The following is an 18032-nucleotide window of genomic DNA, read 5'->3' as shown; positions in this document are numbered from 1 at the left end:
CCATAAAAGTAAAAGGCATCATTAAAATTCTTTCTCCATGGAATTGTTATGGTTACTTTCAGAAAATGGAGAATATCCCAATTTCTAAGCCACGGTTAGTCCTTGTCCCCTAAACACCAAGTCGTTATCTGATACCAGAAATAGCTGATCATCATCTGTGTTTTTCTCATGTTTGTATCACATCTCAAGTGCAGACCTGGGCATACATTTTACACCCCTCATGACTTTCAGATGTTACAGAATTCACTGGAGCCTGACTATAGCGTGGCACGGTCCTTAGAGGCCATGCTGTGGGACCAGGTCACAGCAAAACTCCTATAATAAGCTCTTCCCAGTGCAGCCAGCCAAAAAAAAAAAAAAAAAAACCAACTCTCAGATAAGATATAACCTGTCCTAACACAGATTTCTGCATGTTCACAGGGGAGCCTCTAGTGAGAAGAGTAATAAAACAAAAAAAGCTGAAATCAACCATGGGAATAAAAGATGCATTATTCAGAATTATGTATTGGGTTTTAACAATACATATATGAAGCACTGCTAAGCTTCTCCCTGCTTATAATTATTAACAAGTTGCAGAGGGACTCATGGTAATTGTCATCTGGGAATAACGCTCAGGGTACAACTCTCAGAAGATGAACTAATTCCTAAGGTCAGGTGATGTGGAGCAGGAATGTCAAAGTGTACAGTATATAAAGTAATGAATAAGGGAACCATGAGTGATAAGGCTGTAAATTCATCTAAGAGATCTGAATGACCCAGCCCAGGAAGGGGAACCCACAGCCTCACCGGGATATGCACATTTCTACCCTTTGCTGTTACTGATGTGCAATGCTCAGTAACAAGCACATGGAACCCAGAATGTGAACCCGAGGCAGAGGAGAGTCGTCAGAAAGCCTTTGTTCATTGCACAAACACTGAGGCAGCATTCACTGAACACCTGGCCCAGCGGTAGGTCTGTTAAGATAAGTTCCTGGCCTTAAGGAGTCCTAGATGGGCAACAACACGATAAGGGGAGTTCCAAGTGTACACGGAGTCCCAGGAGAGCCCAGAGAAAGAAGCAGCTCATTCTCTCTGGAAACACTAGAAAGGATATCTATGAGGATGTGGCTTTGAAGCAGGAAGTCTTGAGAAGCTCTTCTGGCCAAGAAGTGAGGAGAGGCCATTCCGGGTGAAAGAGAAAAGCAGATGTGTTGAATCCCTGCTCACCAGGAGCCAAAAGGGGCCCCATCGAGGGCCTGGGCCAGACAAGCTGGCCGTGACCTTCACAGTCAAGCTCAACAAGGAGCAGGGAAAGCCAAAGAGGAGTGCCAGCCAAGCCCTTTAGAGAGCCGAGAGGCCATGGCCAACCAAGTCCAGGTCAGCTGACAACAGAGTCGGAGGGTCAGAAGCTGACGGAACAGAGGGAGAGGGGCAATGGAGAAGAGACCCAGCCTCCTGCAGACACTTGGTGGGTTGGTCTGGCTTAAAACGGAGGGTCTAGAACAGACAAGTTTCCGGGGACAGAGATGAGTGTTTAGGGAACAGTGAATATTCAGCAGAAACATGTGTTCCTGGGAAAGTGAAGAGGCAGGAGCACAACCCAAAACGTAGGGCAGAGCCGATCATGATGGGCCTTTCCTGTTACTGAGGAATATAGCTCCATCTTGTAGCCCCTGGGAAAACACGGCGGAATCTTAAGCTAGGGAATGACACAGAATTATATTGTAGAAAGATCACTCTGGCAGCCCTATAGAAGACAAGTAACAGCAGCCTCTGTTGGAGGGTAGTGAACGCCCTGCCTGTTTCAGAACTTATTTAAAACAAACAGGCATCATTTTAGCTGTGCCCTAGGGCTAGATTCTAGTTCGATGGAGGCACCTAGGACTCTGCATTTTTAGCTTTACCTGGTATTTTGGGGGCACACTAGAGTTTGCAAGCCGTCGTCTGGGCAGGACAAGACAGGGTCGGTACTGAAAAGGAGACTACTAAAAAAATACGCAACCAAAGACCCCGTCGCACAAAGGGGGTGCACAGTCTGGGACAGATCAATGAAAAAACAGGACGGAAACAGGCTTTGGAGACTGATGGGATGAAGAGAGATCGACTCCAGAGTAGAAGGCAGAACCATATGACACACAGTGGCTACCCTCCACAGTGCAATTAAATACCGAATTTAGAAGGAAAAAAAAAAAAAAAAGATTCATGGGAGCATACTCAACTCTGTGAATTATTTTCATAGAATAAGGGCAGAAAAAGCTCCATGATGCTTAAGTCAGCTGTTCTCACCCTGACTGCATGTTAGAATCACCCAGGGAACTTTTCCAAGTTTTAGAAACCTGGAGCCCACCCCTACCAATTACGTCCGAATCTTGGAAGGACAGGGGCAGTCCTGTACCAGTACATTTCCAAAGCTCCCAGAAAATTTCAGTGCACAAGCAGGGTTAGGGATTGATATTCCTTAAAAGTGGCAGATAACTGAGAAAGGAAAATGGTTTTACTCCATCCCCCCAATCACCATGGAAAATAGTCAAAATGGGAAAACTTAGCAAATTGGAGACTACATAGACCCAAGGCTGATCTCAGTAAGTAATCCAAGAGATCCAGTTTAATACCCTTGAAAGGCAGTTTTCCTCGTCACCCAGAGTGCCACGCTTTCAAGAAAACCCTATCTTTCCACGATCCCTATATGGAAACCGGGACACAACAGATGGCAGGAGAATGGATTGTGTCTGCTCAAGTTAGAGCTGCTTTTATTTGCAAGACATCAAATTCATATTGACTGCGGGGACAGGCTGATGTGATTTATTTCTAATGGAAATAGAGGCATAGTGGGCTCTGTCTTCGCTCATTACCATAAGACAGAGTCTTGTCTGTGATCAGGGCCCTGGATTGCTGATGATGGAAACTGTAGGCAGGGACTGCGAGAGGCTGCTCCTGTTCTCAGGGAGAAGTGTTGGAGAATCTTCCCATGTCCAGCAGAGTGACCGTCCCCACCCAGAGTCCCGTTCCCCCAGAGTGCTCAGCTAAGTACGAGAGAACAGCATTTGTATTTATTTTTCACTTTTTTTTTTAAACCTGTGCTCTCAAAAGTGCAACATGAGATTTTGCACTCAGAAAATGCAATAGGTAGAGTGCATTCATTCCAGAAAGAAATCATCCCCAACGACATGAAAGCAGCCCGACTGTGGCTCCTGAGATCCCTCTCCAGCACAACCATGTGGCATGGGCAGGGAGCCTGCCTGCTGCCTGAAGTGCTCCCAGCCGCTTCCTGAGGCTGGTGACAGCATGAAAGGGAGGATAGAAGAACATGTGGCGGTGGGGAGAACAGGAAAGCCTGAGCGAAGCGGCTCTCCCCCACCACCTGTCAGGAACAGAGCAGAACCAAGCCAGGTGCCCACTACCCGCCCCAAACCAGGAATGTCTTATGATGTTTCAGAGAGGGTCAGTCCCGCAGAAGGGTCTTAGGAACCTTCCACTTCCAAACTCCCATTCTGCAGATGAGAAAACGAGGCCAGAGGAATAACTGACTTGCTCAAGATAGCAAGATGAGTCAGTGGCAATTCCAGCTTCGGGGGAAAAGAAAAAAACAAAAAAATGAGCAACCTTTTTTGGGGTGGGACCTGGACGTAGGCATTTTACAGTTCCCCAGATGATGGGCAGTACGCCAAAGGAGAGGGCCCCCGCACCCTGGCATAACTTGACTCAGCCGTCTGTTCCCCTTGGCTCCAGGATAAGCCCAGCCTTGTGCTAGGGGCCCAAGCTTGGAAAATGCAGCAGACTCGGTTCTTGCCCTAAAGCTGCTCAGCATCAAGCAGAGGAGTCCACGGTGAGGGGCTCATTCCAACAGCAGAGTTAATAAGAGAGACAGTCTAAACAGAAATAAGCGATAGTGGTTAACTCTGGGAAGGCTGAAGGAGGCGGTATTTGAGTCCACGGTACTGGATGAGTAGGAGTTTGCTGAGAGGACAAGAGGCACAAGGGTTTTCCAGGGAGAGGGAACAGCATGTGCAAAGTCCTGGAGGCATGAAGTGACACGGCGGCACATTTGTACCTTGGTATACCCAAAGGAGGATGCAAGGTGGGAGGAGCAGCAGATACAGAGCCAGGAAGGCAGGCCAGGCCCCTCAAGAGCCTTATGAAACAAGCCATTCCAAGGGTTAAGGATTATCCTGAAAAGAGCATGAACCGCTGAGCTAAGTCACACAGAAAGACGATAAAGTACAACTTGCATTTTAGGGAAGGAACCCGACCCGGGCTGTGGACAGTGAATGGGAACAGCAAGAAGCCAGAAGCAGGAAGACCAGCTGGCAGGGAAGGCAGAGAGATGCCGACGGTCTAGGCGATGGCAACAAGCACTGAGGGCAGAGGACAGATGAGACCCGAAGGCTGCTGACCTCTGCCCCGAGTCACTGCTTGTAGAGGTGGAACTGACGGAATGAGGTGGCTGACTGGCCAAGGAGCGAGCAGGTCGGATTCTGACCCAACTCCTCCCCATTCCTCTTCACATACTCAGAACGGATCGGCCCACACCCCACTGCCTTTGATACCACTGGCCTCTCAGCCTGGGATGCCTCTCTGTCCCCATGTCCCAATGTCCGAATATCCTTTGGGTCTCAAATTGATGCTGCTTCCTTCAACAATCTGCAACTTGAATGAAGGAAAGCGTGAAGTTCAGCAACTTTATTCCGTGTGTTCTCAGAAACAGGTGTTTGCCCTGTGCCTCCTGAGAGGTCCTCCTCCTCATCTGCGTGGTCCACTCCCAGGTCGCCTGCGCTGGGAAGATGTCTTGGTACTTACCGACATGGGCACATGTGTCCCGCAGCACTTTTGTCTTCCTCTGTCAGTATTTAGAGAATTGTTTCACGGTGTCAGTAATTACTGTTTCCCCTCCTAGGGTAAATAGGGTCTTTTGAAAGACGGGGGCCTGGTGGTCTTCTTTCGTCTCCTGTCCTAAGAGAGTTAGTTGTCCTAAAAGTTAGTTGAATAGAATGGGTGTCAAGGCCAAAGTCATGAATCTAGGGAAATGCACGACGATGATGATGATGATGGCATGTTGGGTTCCCACCTAAGAATAGGGCACCTCGATTGAACTCTCCAGCATTGGGGGACACCTGAGGGAGGAGAGTTATACTGAGGAAGTACAACCGTGCATTTTTTTAGAAAAGATTTTATTTGACAGACAGAGATCACAAGTAGGCAGAGCAGCAGGCAGAGAGAGAGGAGGAAGCAGACTCTCTGCTGAACAGAGAGCCCGATACAGGACTCGATCCTAGGACCCTGAGATCATGACCTGAGCTGAAGGCAGAGACTTTAACCCACTGAGCCATCCAGGCGCCCCGACTGTACATTTTGAACTGGTCTGCAGACCACTTGGAAGACTTCCTAAGTCCACTGCAAGGCTGGGAGCTGCACTTTGAGAAATGCTTCCAGGGCATTCCCTCAGAGGAGCCTTTAGCCAAGGCAGGGAGGGGAAGGTAGAGACAAGACAGCCCTACCCAAGAACAGTGGGGCTCCTATCATCTGGGCAACCTCCCTAGGGTGAGGCCCTCCTCAAGTAGTTAATATCCTCCAGAAGCACCTCTCCCTCCAGGAATCTCTCTTAGCTGGGTGTCAGGAAGGAACGTTCGACACAGACTGGTATACTTGTGCACCGTAGTTGCTAGATTAATCCTCCCACAAGTTACCTTTTAAAGTGCTGGAAGAGTCATAAGCGTTTCAGGTGCTGTAGCAACTTGAAGGGAAAACACGTAGGCCTCAGTGGGGTCCTCCAGCTCCCCTGCCATGAGGGAACCAGGATTTCTGAGAGTCCTTCCAGCTCCCCTGAGTCACGCATCCAGACAAGGAAGTCCAGATTTGGAGTCTAAGTCGGCAACTCCAGGGAGAGAGCTGGAATCCACACAGCCAGAACTCTGCTTGAGGGCAGCAGTACTGAAACGAAAAGGAATCCTTTTCTCTGGAGCAGTCTCTCTGAATGCCTGTTCCCCTGGGGAAGCTCTGATGTGCAGATTAAGGCGAAGTATCCTGGGGCTGAGGTGGAAGGAGGAAACAAGGAGATTCATGGGAAAAAGGAGGGAAGGGAAGAGCTCCTCTTGAAGGCACATGGGTCAGTGGGAGATTTACGGGGGGACTCTGCTGATGCCTGGACAAGGAACACCCTCGAAACCAGCCACCCTCCACCGCCCCCAACTGGGGACCATGTGGCCCCAAAATTCCCCCTGCGGCTTTGTCCCTGCAGGAAGCTCCCAGCTCTTCTCTAGAAGAATGCAATCCCTGCAGAAGCAGACAGACAGGTTAGGCAAGGCAGGCAGGTGGGGCTGACCCCGCCCTTCACCACTCCCGGGCAGGGTCAGACTGGAGGGCTCTGCTTCGGGACTGCCATCTGCTTGGAAAGGAGGTCTGGGGAAAAGCCGCTGATAGGGAAGCCTCTCTCCCCAGAAGATAGTCACCCATCTTTCCGCCCAGGCCTTAAGTTCACCTCCAGCATGACTGGGTTGCATCCTCAATAGACGCCGTTTTAATTTTCAGCAAAAAACGTCAGTCATCACTTCAGACTGTACATTTTCCACCCTGATTTTGGAAGGACTTTCTTACCTCTGTCTCTCCAAAGCTAGCTATGGAATTTCCCAACCTCCAACGAAGCCCTGGCAGACTCCAGCCCTAAAACATTCTGAGTCCACATAAAGCCTCACCTGTGGCCTGCCACCAAGGGACGGTTTTGGATGGATCTAAGGTCCCATCCAGCACTTCCTCCGTTCTCTCGGTCCATCCAACAAAAAGGCCTTGAAGCCTTCCCCTAGTGCCTCCTTCTGGATTGATCTGGCAGACATTAACTAAACTCCCATTTTGTGCCAGGCACTGTAGCAGGCCCTGGGAAGACACAAAGAGTGAGACCAGATAGAGGAGAGAGCAAGCCAGGACTTTTCCCTGCCAAGAATAGAGGACGGACCACGAAGTCTGACACTGACCCTGTGAGACAGGATTACTTGGAAGCCCTCAAAATAATTTACATCGTCAGAATTTTCTAGGCCTCACTTGCTGCCCCCACTGCAGTCAGCATTGTAGGTGTGGCTGTAGTGATGACAGGCAGGGAGGGGAGAGACAAGACAGCCCTACCCAAACTGTGTTGCAATTTTCCTCTTAGCACCCTACACATCTTCAAGCCTGGGAGAGTAGGTGTGAGAGAGGAGGTCCCGGGAGGCAGGGAGGGGGGGGTACCTCCCTCTTTCGCCTGGAAGAGGTAGTCCTACCATGTTGCTTTGTTCATCTGTCCCCAAGCCCGCAATCACATTCTTCAGGACCTGCCCTTCCCCCACAAAGGGGGTTAGGAATGACAACTGTTCCAAAACCAGGCTGAAGGACTTGGCCCACTTTGGAGGGTTTCCAAACCAAGGCAGCTCAAGCCATCCTGCAGCTGTGCCTTTAAGAGAATGATGCAGGCCGCTGAGCTCATCTTTTATGAGCTCATCTTGCAGAAGGTGTGGTCTCCTCTTCCTACTATTTTTCTTGTGCTGCCAGATTCAGACTTAGAGAAATCACTACAAAACAGTCCACTTTTGCTTTCTCCCATGAAACACAAAACGCAGCAGCAAACATCAAAGTCTGAACAGTCATTGTATTCTGAGTGTAACGAACAAGCATTTCACTCCCGTGCCTTAGAGGTGGTTCTAATTCTCAGGTCCTTGTGCTCTGGCTCCTGAGACCTATAGCCATTCATCAGTCGTGTTTGAACTATAGATGTTATCCACTGTTCTTGACTGTGACTGTGTCTGCAATAATGAAGAATTAGGTCAGCAAGGACTAATCCTCAGAACTCAGTCTCGGACCCAGTTGTAAATATCACTTCTGCTACTATGAGCAATGTGATCCTGGGTAAGTTACTTAATTTCTCTGAGTCTCAGTTTTCTCATCTATAGAATGAAGTCAATAATACTTACCTCATATAACCCATGTGACAACTGAATGAGAGCATATGTAAAGAGTGTCGCCCATGGGCAGCACAGAACCATTACTCGACAAGTGGCCCACGAATGCAGTTGGTCTGGAGAATGCACTGTTGGTCTGGCATGGGAGGGGCTCAATACCCCACTGACAGCCAGTATCTGTTGACCAGGAAGATCAAGAAAGGAACCACTTGTTTGTTAAAATTCTCACACCTCACCTCCTCGATTTAGTCCTTCACTCTCTCTTGGTTGTCTGCCTGCTGCTGCCACCAAAATGTCAGAGCTCTTTGAGGACACAGATTATGCCTCAGTGGGCAGCAGAGTCTACGTTTTTAGACAGTTAATAAATATTTGTGCATGGATGCATGGATATTTTTTTCAACTGACCAGCTGAATATGATTTCTGCCGCTTATGGGTGTCAGTATCCAGGAAGTATAGAGTCTCAGACGGGAGAGACATGGGTTTAATATTTACTGATTCCCGATTCCTGCCACCGATCACTTTTAAAGGCATTAAATCCAAAATCTTTAGATCTTGCTGCTTTGCAGGACCAGATTAGATTGCATACAGGAATTTTGCATAGCAAAAAAAGATACATCCCACTGATTTGCATCTCAATTTCTATTCCCTTCAAAAGGCTCTCAAAAGCCACACAGTCCCCCAGCAATAATCATGAGCAAGGCAAAGAAATGAAGAACTTTGGCTGGGAAGACATTAAATTAGTCTCTGTAATGTAGTAAAAGACATATCCAGGGGTATAGTCTTTCCCTGGACTTCCTTCTGGCCCCTGCCACAGACTCTGAGCAGAGCAAGCACACATGGGGAAGGTTCCTCTTGGATAATGAGAGAAAATACATTAAAATCTTGTTACAAATCGCTGTTTGGCACTTTGGATTTGTTGTACTGTAGGTCAGATCGTGTTCCCATGCACAGCAGTGTGTAAAAAGCTTCACTTCTGATAACAACAAAACCTACAATACAGAGTTTCTAAGCCACAGAGTCCCTTAGCAATAAAAAGCTGCAAGACCCAATAACCCAACAGTTCTCTTTCTCCTCTTTCATTGGCATTCCAGGGAAAGCTACTGTGCTTCTCCCTTCCGGTCTCCTAGGAATCATGGTGATAATGAGCGCTCAGGGAATGGAGGGGGGAGGAGGGATGAGGGGTGGATGAAAATGAGCCGGTTATTATAGCCCAGGGTGGTTATATTCAAAAGAGGAGTTTGGTCTGGTTGGAAAGGAAGCAAAAGGCTCAGCCTGCCTTGTAAAGACTCTGGGGGACTCAGAATTCCAGATGGAGAATCCAGAGTGGGGCTTGGTTTGTTTATATTTAACAGAGCAGTAAACCAGGGCATGGTTTCTCTCTGCCGAGTGTAGATTCACTGCTTGGGGAGGAAACACTCCCATGCAAAGATGGGACTTCCTCTCTTATCAGGAAGGGGATTTGCCTTCAGTAAAGCCCCAAAGCCCATAAACAAGGTTTTGCTTGCCAAGTGAGAAGGACTGGGTGGCTGCCTGTCCCATTTGTGGAAGTCATTTCCTCTGGGAAGCCCTGCCCAGCCGAGCCCATTCAGCTTGGTGGCCCAGGGCACCCTAGGAGGCTCCTAACCTCCACTCACCAGAGCACGAAGCACCCACACGGTCCAGAATTTCCCTTCAGATATTCTGCCCATAGTCTTCACAATTAAGTTTGTTTCTGACAGGTGTTCTCAGAAGGGAAGAGGGGAGGGTGGGAGAGGTCAGCTATGGGAAACACCCCTAGAGTAATAAGTGATTCCATTACCAAGTCCCTCGCTCCCTTCAGACCCCATCTTAGTGAAGCCTTCTTGGACACACTAATTAAATATACAATTTGTATTTATATATCCCCCCAGCAGCCCCTAGCTCCTGTCCCTGCTTTATTTTTCTCTGTCAAACTTAATACCTTTTGACATTATTTTTTATCTGTGTGTTTAGTGTCTCTCCCACTAGGTTGTAAACTCCAAAAAGGCAGGAATTTTGTCTCCCTTGTTCACTGGATTCCCAGTACCTAGAGTAGTGGGTGGCAATAGCAGGCATGTATCTGTTTGAATCAATGCCTACCCAAGTGCTTTGCATGAATTACAGCCCCCAAGCTAACGCTACCAGGGAACATAAGTGTCCTCTCCACAGATAGGTAGGGTCACTCTGCCTTCTCTGCTCTCCCAGAGAGTGTTTTAACCAACACTGTGTTAGTGGGAAGAGTCACTCTGCCTGATTCAAAGTCTCAGAATAAGTGGTGTTTCCTTCTGTTTCTTAAGTCCACACTGGTTTAAAAAAAAAAAAAATAGCCAGACCCTGCTCTCCTCCTCTTTCTCCCAGTTAGACTTGCTTCCATCAAGGAGTCAGTCTCGGCCCGAGGTTTGATCTCCCTGGAAAATGGCTGGCACCCCACTTTCTTATTTTCACTGGGAGATGAGGCTCTAGAAGTTGCAGTTCTTAGTTAAACAATAGAAATCCAACCTGCCTAATTTAACTAGAAAAAATACTTACCGAAGAATGTTAGGCAGTTCACAGACTTTCTGGAATGGTTAGAGAAATAAACCTAGAAGCAGCTAGAACATCACCCTAAATCACACCACAAAATCGGTCCCAGAGAGACCCCCATTTTTGCCACTCCTGCGTTCAGACACTCAGTTCACCCCCACCCCAATCAACATGCCCAGCACTGGGCACTGACGCTGCCCTGGGCAGCTCATCCACACTACCTGAGAAAGTGGACCAGGCTGCTGCAGCTCTCGCTTAAATGGGTTCACACAGCACTTGCTCCTTACACAATTAACTTCAGGGTCTGCAGGGAGGGTGTCGTATGCTACAACCGGCTTCAAAGCCGGCTCCTTGACAGCGAGACAGCCTGGGAAAGCAAGTAGCTGATCATCTCCTGTGGGATGGTGCGGTCACATTCCTCAAATGATGAAGTGATCAAAAAAGTAAGACAAATGTCTACTTCGTTGATATACTCAGTTCTCCTGGCCAAATGCCCTCTTACTGCAACATTAGTTTCTAAGAGTAAAATCTTACAGTCCCCTTTTCACACGAGAGGATGGGCTTAGGTTCAGAGACTCGGCAAGGTCACGCGGCTCAATAAACGTCGGATTAAATATTCAAACTCCCAGACCACAGTGACTCGGAGGCACTTCACGCCTTCGTCCATCGGTTGCCTTTGCTTTCCTATTCTTTATTATCTATGTCCTAGTGTATATTTCCTTTTGGTCCCATCTCCCCTGTTCCATGATACATTCCTATTCTTCTCTCCTTCTCCCCTCGACTCACTGACCAAGAGGGACGCCAGAGATCTGTGGCGGAGGCTGGTGGTTACCGATCCATCCGCCATTCACCTCTTTGCCCTGTTAACAGAACGTGCTCTTTGTCCCAGAGACAATGGGCTGGGCCTCCGGAGCGAATGGTGATTGGTCCAACGGTAAGCATGTGACCCAATTCTGGCCAATGAGATGTAAGGAGTAATCTGCTGCGGAGCTTCCGGGGCTCCCGGATGACAGAGAGGCGTGGGAGGGAATAACGGCTTTGTGCTCCCTTTCTTCCGGCTTGAAACTGGTCCTGGGAGGGCAGTACGGCCGCCACACTAACTGCCCCACTTGGAATGGGGCAATAAAGCCTCTCCAACTCGGCACAGTGTGCAAGTTCCTTAATGCTCCGCGCCCCCCTGTACGTTTGGTTCTCAGTTGACCTGGTCCTTCTCCCCACCTATCCACGAGTTCCAGCAGCAATTCATCTCGGCCTTCACCTCTCCAGCTTCCTGTGTGCTTCTTCTTGGGTCTTCCGTCACCTCTGATTCCCTGACCACCTTAGCACTCCTGCCGTGAGGTTCCCACCCTGCTCTTACCTGCCTGGTTCCACTTCTCTGGTGCCTGGCCTCATACTCCACCCTTAGCTCTACCAAGTCCTCTTCTCCAGGAACCTTGACTTCAAAGTGAGCAAGTTTCCCTCACACCTAGAAGGAGAGGGCAGTTGCACAACATTGTAGATGGAATAAATGCCACTGAATTGTGTACTTTAAAATAGTTCACTGAATTTATGTGAATTAAACCTCAAAAAAAGAAATCCCTTCATTCTAAACCTGTTTTGCTCACTCCTTTCTCTTGTTACTAGTCTTCACCAAATATGGCCCTCCCTTGAAGAATGTACCATATCTTGGGGGTCCTGGGTGGCTCAGTGGGTTAAAGCCTCTGCCTTTGGCTCAGGTCATGGTCCCAGGGTCCTGGGATGGAGCCTCCCATTGGGCTCTCTGCTCATCAGGGAGCCTGCTCCCCCCCCCCACCCCCACGGCTTGCTTCTCTGCCTACTTGTGATCTCTGTCAAATAAATAAATAAAATCTTTTTTAAAAAATGCACCATATCTCTTGATACATCTTATCCCCCACTTCATCTGCCACCTTTCCCTACTCAATAGAAATCCTTAATATGAAGTCCATGAACACCCAAAGAGGGCTGTGAATTCCCTAAAAATATTTGTAAAACTCTAAACATTATACATGGAATTTAAAAAATTTAAAAGGACCTGTGATCTCCAAAAATATTAATGTAAAACACATATTAAAAAAGAGGAAATTGATGTATATTTGTGTGTGTATGAGTATATATATAGAGAGAGAGAGAGGAAGAGTATAAGAATACTGAAGATACGCTGAATATATATACTGAATACTGGGGCGCCTGGGTGGTTCAGTGGGTTAAAGCCTCTGCCTTCAGCTCAGGTCATGATCCCATGGTCCTGGGATTGAGTCCCACATCGGGCTCTCTGCTGAGCAGAGAGCCTGCTTCCTCCGTTCTCTGCCTGCCTCTCTGCCTACTTGGATCTCTGTCAAATAAATAAATAAAATCTTTTAAAAAAAATTGAGGTCTGCTTGTAAACATGTTTTATGAAGATTACTATATAAAACACAGATTTCTGGACCTCCCCCAACACACAAAATTTCTTCTTCAGTACATTTGGGGTGGGGTATGATAATTTGCATTTCTAACAAGTTCCCCAGTGATTATTTTGCTGTTAGTCCAGGGACCAAGGCTGTTGTGAGATATGTAAAAACTGTTAATACAATTGCCTCCAGGGAGGGGCAACCTTGTTGGCTGGGTCATGGGTGAAGACCTTCTCATTGTGCACACTTTTGTATCTTTTGAATTTGTCTATGTGATGATATTACCTACTCAGAAACAAACTTGAGATTGAAAAAAAAAAAGAAATGAGAACATCACCACCTTAAACTCACTACCCTCACCCACATGTTAAGAGAGTTTTCTTTAAATAACTAGAGACTGTTCTAGAAGGTCACCACCCTCTCCCTCATTCTCTCTTTGCTTCTCATTTATATGCTGCACATCCGCTCAATGTTACTTTATTCAAACAACCCCTGCTGCTGGGTACCAGAGCACATTTCCACCTTCCAAGAGGAATCCTGCTTGTGTTCAAATAGCTAAAGAACACAATGATGAATTCAGTTGTCTAAGAAAAGAAAGCAATCATGAAATACTGTTTTCCACCCATCAAATTAAAAGTTATTAAATATCCAAAATATGTTGGCAGGCACCAGGGAACACAGACTTTTTGCACTACTTGTAGAAGCAAAAATTGGATCATCTCTAGAAGGCAATCTGGCCTTTAAAAATGTGCACAGCCTTTGACCTAATTAATTCCACTTATAGAAATAAATCCTAAGGAAGCAGCAAGAGATGCATAAAAGCATTTATAATTAAGGGTGTTCATCTCGGCATGAAAAACCAGAAAAAAAATCTCAATGTTGAACAATCAGTGTTTATTAAATATACTGTGCCACATTTACCATGGAACCCAAAATAACAGTGAAAAATCATATTGTAGAAAGATACCTAATGACATGGAAATGTACTCATGTTGTATTATCAGGTGACAGAGTGTAAATCGGGTGACAAACGGGTGATATGATGTAGTATCCTTAGAAAATTATAAATATAAAATGACTCGAAGGATCTGTTCTACAGTGTTTGCTAGTGGTTACCTCCGCCTAGAGTGATTATAGGTGGATTTTATTTTCATTATACTCATCAGTGTGTTCAAACTTTCCACCCGGAGTGTATATTACTTTTATTAAAAATAAAAAAACAAAAACGGGGGATGGAAATGATGCTTCCTCCTATGAGGGCAATCAAGACCGGTCAGGTGGAGGCCTCTGAAGGAGAGTATTCAGGGAACACTGTCCAATGCCCACCCTGAGATGCCACTCCCTTGGGCTGGGCGAGTTTCTGGCAAATAGGGATGTGCGGGGGCGAGAGCTTTTCACTCCGGTCTCTTTTCTGCTGCTGCCCCTGCTTCTCAGCACAGGACAGCACCCACGGGAGGCATCACGGTGGTGCCCAGCCCCTGGCCAGAGCCCCAGCAGAGCCTGCGGTATACCAAACCACCCGAACCACTGGCTGAGAACGAAACCTGGACGCAGGTCTTCAGGGAAGGAGCACGTGTCCTGACCTGCCTGCGTGGAATGCTGGGTGGTTTGTGGTTAACCACACCCCCCGCAGAGCTGGGCCCGCTTGAGGCCAATGATGAACGTGGGAGCCAGTCCTGGGAGCGAGAAAAAAAGAAAGTGTAGTAATCAAGACAGAGACTTCAGTTGAAACAGTGCAGGAGTTGACAGAGATGGGGGTGCAGATAAAGACTGACTTAGACTAACCTTGAGGGAGAACCAGTTTTTCCACTGGGGACTGGATTTTTCTAGGGCGTGTAGCCCCCTGCTCACACAGAGCCATTGTTGAAAACACCACCAACAAAAACATCAGGGTGATTCTTAAAAAATGCCCAGTCTGAAGAATATACATATGACTCAGGTCTCCTGGGGACTTTTTAATATGGTTATCCTTCACAGCCATCTTCCAGGGTAGGCTAGCCATGGCATGGTCCCCAGACCTTAAAAAAAGAAAAATGCTGAGGAATTGAAGTCAAGTTTCTGCAACTTGACCATGTTGAAAGGTGACACTGCAGGATCTATCAGGATCTATTAGTTTACTGTTCGAGTAAAGTTTCCAAACTCTGTGTACTTCCATGTAGCAAAAAATATATATAATATATATTTATTTATATATAAAATATTTTATGTATACTTATTACATATAAATATATACTTATTATATATAATTTTGGAGGGGGGGGCAAAGATTAAAGCTGTGATTTAGTGGAATGAAGCACCGGATATAGAAAAACCACCCAACTCTGCAACCAACCAGCCAACCGTCACATGAGTCTGAGTGCTTACTGCACACGAGAAAGTCGATTAACCTCTTTGAGCCGTGATTTCCTTGTATGTAAAGCAGAGGAGTTCACTCCTCCAACAAATACTTATTGAGCACCTACTATAGGTCAGACCCTGTGCCAGGCACTGGGGACCCGATCACGAGCCAGTTCCCGCCATCACAGGGATTAAATGGTGTTATGGCCACAGCCTGCCTTGGACCCTGCGAGTTAAAAACACTTTTTACATTTTTGAATTAGTGAAACAATTAGAAGGCGGACATTTTGTAACTTGTAAAAAATTATATGGAGTTCCAATTTCAGTGTCCACAAGTAAAATTTCATCGGAACACAGTCCCATTCACGATTGGCATAGCGTCCAGAGGCTGCCTCCGCGCTCCAGTGGCAGAGCTGAGCAGCTGTAACAGAGACTGGATGACCCACAAATCTGTAAATATTTACTATCTGACTCTTTACCAAAAAAGAAAAAATGAAAAAAAAAAAAAAAAGCATGCTGACCCTTGGAGTAATGGAAGAAAAATAAGGTGATTACAGACTCCTAAAAGCTCTATGAATCTAAAAGAAGGAAGGAATTTGTCAAAGCTGTTAAGGTGAAAATTAAAATGCTGCATTGCTTTATCTAGCGTTTAGGAGCATCAGCTCTGCTCCCTGATCTGACTGTTTCTAGGTCTCCCTGGGTACCCACAAGGTGAAAGGCACAGGTGTATCTGGAACGTCAGTGGCTCCTGCCTCCACCTACATGATGCAGGCCCTCTAGCCCCACCAATGATTCTGTGGTGTTCCAGAGCCTTGGAGGGAGACTCGTTTCTCAGGCTGCCCTCTGGGAATACATCTGTATCCTTACCAAAGGCACTGTTTCAATGACATCAAGGGGGCAGGGACCAACATGCAGTTATGCTTTCTGCTAGCCTCAACACTCGAGAAAGATGCCTTGTTGCACAGGTGGGCACGACGATGATGCCCCTCCTCCACTCCGTGTCCCTGGGAGTTGGCTTTAAGCCCAAAGCACACAGCTATGGCCTCTGTCTCCCTGAGACCCTGTGAAAATGACACCTTCGGTCCCTGCCTGCTGACTGTCCCACTGGCCTGGGAGACAATGCCCAGAGAAGGGCATCTGTGCCAAACTCTCATCCTTCCCTCCCCCCGGCGTTGACTTTCCCTCCCCCTCCCCCACGTCAACTGTGGAAACCAAGAAAAACAAGGCTGTACCCACTTCGAGTCTAGTCCTGACATAAGCACAGCCATCCTGATGTTCCAGATTACCACAAAATATTTCTTGGATTCTGACCTACTCAGGTTAGCACTTTAAACAGTCCCTCTCTCTTTTAATGATTGATTTAAACCCCTGGACTCAGCTGCCTCTGTCTTTCATAACTCCTCTACACATTCCCCAACTGACCAGTGTTGACCCGAGTAGGTAGGGACAACTCTACAACCCTATTCAGCAGGAAGAAGTTACAGAAGATGAAACCTTCCACCTTCAAGACCTTCCACCTTTAAACCTTAAAGATTTAAGGGTCAAAATTGTTCAGGGGGAAATGTGGAGGCCGAGAAAATTAAGGCCATCCCGCTTCAAGTTTAGCTGATGTGGGAAACAGAGGCAAAAGAAAATCATTAAAATTCCTCACCTACTGACAAGCCCTTGAAACAGACAGAGTGGCTCTCCCCTGGTGACTTAACTGCCCTCACCTTGAGATTTTGCTAAGGACAATCCTAGCCTGACCAACCCCCTACCCCAACAGGTCCGACCAGGATCCTGTAAGTCTACTTTAACAATTCCTTTATCTCTAAACCTCCAAGATAGTGTCAAGAATCATTCCCAAGCATATGGCCCACTGATATACATCTAAAGGGTCTCAGGAGAAGATTTTTATTATTGATAATAAATAACCTCTCTCCCAACAATAGTTAGCCCCCAAGGTCCTGGAGACCTTTATTCCTTAGAGATGTATATCATCCATAATCCCCTTTGTCCTCACCCACCATTGAGTCCACCCCTACTCTGCCTTTAAAAACTCTGACTGTAAACAAAACAAAGAGGCAACCCACAGAATGGGAGAAGATATTTGCAAATGACAGTACAGACAAAAGGTTGATATCCAGGATCTATAATGAACTCCTCAAACTCAACACACACAAAACAGGCAAACACATCAAAAAATGGGCAGAAGATATGAACAGACACTTCTCCAATCAAGACATACAAATGGCTATCAGACACATGAAAAAATGTTCATCATCATTAGCCCTCAGGGAGATTCAAATTAAAACCACATTGAGATATCACCTTACACCAGTTAGAATGGCCAAAATTAACAGAACAGGAAACAACATGTGTTGGAGGGGATGTGGAGAAAGGGGAACCCTCTTACACTGTTGGTGGGAATGCAAGTTGGTGCAGCCTCTTTGGAGAACAGTGTGGAGATTCCTCAAAAAATTAAAAATAGAGCTTCCCTATGACCCTGCCATTGCACTCCTGGGTATTTACCCCAAAGACACAGATGTCGTGAAAAGAAGGGCCATCTGTACCCCAATGTTTATAGCAGCAATGGCCTCGGTCGCCAAACTATGGAAAGAACCAAGATGCCCTTCAACGGATGAATGGATAAGGAAGATGTGGTCCATATACACTATCGAGTATTATGGCTCCATCAGAAAGGATGAATACCCAACTTTTGTATCAACATGGATGGGACTGGAAGAGATTATGCTGAGTGAAATAAGTCAAACAGAGAGAGTCAATTATCATATGGTTTCACTTATTTGTGGAGCATAACAAATAGCATGGAGGACATGGGGCGTTAGAGAGAGTAGGGAATTTGGGTAAATTGGAAGGGGAGGTGAACCATGAGAGACTATG

The sequence above is a fragment of the Neovison vison genome, chromosome 8 (genome assembly GCF_020171115.1).
Source record: "Neovison vison isolate M4711 chromosome 8, ASM_NN_V1, whole genome shotgun sequence".
Classification (NCBI taxonomy): Eukaryota; Metazoa; Chordata; class Mammalia; order Carnivora; family Mustelidae; genus Neogale; species Neogale vison.
This window is presented reverse-complemented; position numbering follows the sequence as displayed.